Below are 2,500 nucleotides of genomic sequence, written 5' to 3' on the forward strand. Positions count from 1 at the left end.
AATGTTTTAAAAGGTCAGACAAAAGACGAGGTGGAATTGTTAACACGTACAATAACTAAAACATCTATACCAAAATACATCACAACTAAAAAACAAACAAACAAAAAATCCCGAATCCTAAAAAAATACCCCCATCCCCCCATAAAAAAACAAGGCAAAAAACAACGCAAACCAACCCCCCCCCCCAAAAAAAAAAAAAAAAAAAAAAAAAAAAAATCTTCAACAACCCAAAACAAACCCCCACCCCCATCCCCACCCCCCACCCCCCCAAAAAAAAAATTGTAGGAAAAAATAGAAAAGCGTGCAAACAGCACTCCATAAACAACACCGTAGGCCAAAACAGCCCTATTTCCCTACACGAACACCTAACGTCAAGAGTGTGAATATTTACAGTATTTTTTACGATTTTAGGACCTCCATCCACACGTGGAGAACAAGGCTGTGGTGGAGTGGGAACATGAGAAGCAAAGTTGAGTGGGTGGAAGGAAGGAAAGAAATGTTTATCCACGTTATTGTTATTGCTATTAATACTATTATTATTGTTATTGCTATTATCACTGTTATTATTGTTATTGCTATTATCACTATTATTATTGTTATTGCCATTATCACTATTATTATCATTATTATTGCTATCATCACTCGTATTATTGTTATTGCTAGTATCACTATTGTTATTGTTATTGCTATTATCACTATCATTATTATAATTGCTATTATCACTAGTATTATTGTTATTGCTATTATCACTATTATTATCATTACTATTGCTATTATCACTATTATTATTGTTATTGCTATTGCTATACTCTCCCTGTTATCATTAATATATATGATAATGATGATGATGATAACAACAACGGAATTATGATAATGGTAATAGTGATGATAAGGATGATAATGGTAACAGTGTCAATAATGATGGAAATGATGATAATAATAATGATAATAAGGAGAATGATAATGATTTCGATAATAAGAATGATAATAACAATAATGATGATAATTGTAATGATGATAGTGATAATGACAATGAGAGCAACAATGATAATCACAGTAATGATAATAGAAATAATGAAGATGATAACAATAATAAATATAATAATGATAATTATGAGAATGATAACAATAATAAAAATAATAATGATAATTATGATGATAATAACAATAATTATATTATCATTGCTATTATCACAATCAAAATTATATTAACTACCTTCATCGTTAGGAAGGAAGGCCCACATTCCTCGTCCTTACAAACAAACAAACAAACACACAGACAAACAAACACACAAACAAACAAACGCACAAACAAACAAACGCACAAACAATCAAACAAACAAACAAACACCGCAAAATTCCCGGCAACATAATGGCATTGCGGTGGCGCGATATTTATCGGTTTGTTTTCCTTCGCGAATTTACATAATAGGACACGGAATTAAGAAGAAAAGGAGAAAAAAGGTCATTGATTACGTCACGTACGCTTGTAATGCTATGACCTTTTCTGATGACTGTGTTGTGCAGGTTTTTTTTTTCTTTTCTTTTCTTTTCTTTTTTTTCTTTGCTGTAGGGGTTTATTCAGTTTGTATTCTCTTTCTTTCTTTCTTTCTCTTTCTCTCTCTCTCTCTCTCTCTCTATCTATCTATCTATCTATCTATCTATTTATATGTTTGTCTATCTATCTCTTTCTTTCTCTTTCTCTCTCTCTCTATCTATCTACCTATCTCTCTCTCTCTCTCTCTCTCTCTCTCTCTCTCTCTCTCTCTCTCTCTCTCTCTCTCTCTCTCTCTCTCTCTCTCTCTCTCTCTCTTTCTCTCTCTCTCTCTGTCCTCCTTTTATCTCTAGCCATCATGCAAATCGCTAAAGCTCACTTAAATGCGCATATGTACTCGAAAGAACACACACACACACACACGCACAAACACACACATACAAACGCACACACACACACACAAACACACACACACACACATACACACACACACACACACACAAACACACAGAGACAAACAAACACAAACACACACACACACACAAACACACAAACACAAACACACACAAACACACACACACAAACACACACACACACAAACACAAACAAACACACATAAACACACACACACACACACACACACAAACACAAACACACACACACAAACACACAAACAAACAAACACACACACACAAACACACAAACACACACACACACACACACACAAACACACATACACACACACACACACACACACCTCACCGCGCTTTGCCCTTTAAGATAATTTCATCTTTACATAAAAATGCACACTCAAAGTCCTCTGTTCTAGATTAAACTTCGAACAACCTCGTAATGTCCCGCTCTGTTGCAAATTATGATAGCAGTTAGAATGGAAATTAAGCCATTCGTTTATCTAATATATTCTAGAGTCTAATATCGTAATATGTGTAAGTAAATAAAGTCTTTTCTCTCGGTGTATTTGTCTCTCTTTCAATCCTGCGTTTT

The sequence above is a fragment of the Penaeus japonicus genome, unplaced genomic scaffold (assembly GCF_977035675.1).
Source record: "Penaeus japonicus unplaced genomic scaffold, GWHDUDI00000001_assembly GWHDUDI00000035, whole genome shotgun sequence".
Taxonomy (NCBI): Eukaryota; Metazoa; Arthropoda; class Malacostraca; order Decapoda; family Penaeidae; genus Penaeus; species Penaeus japonicus.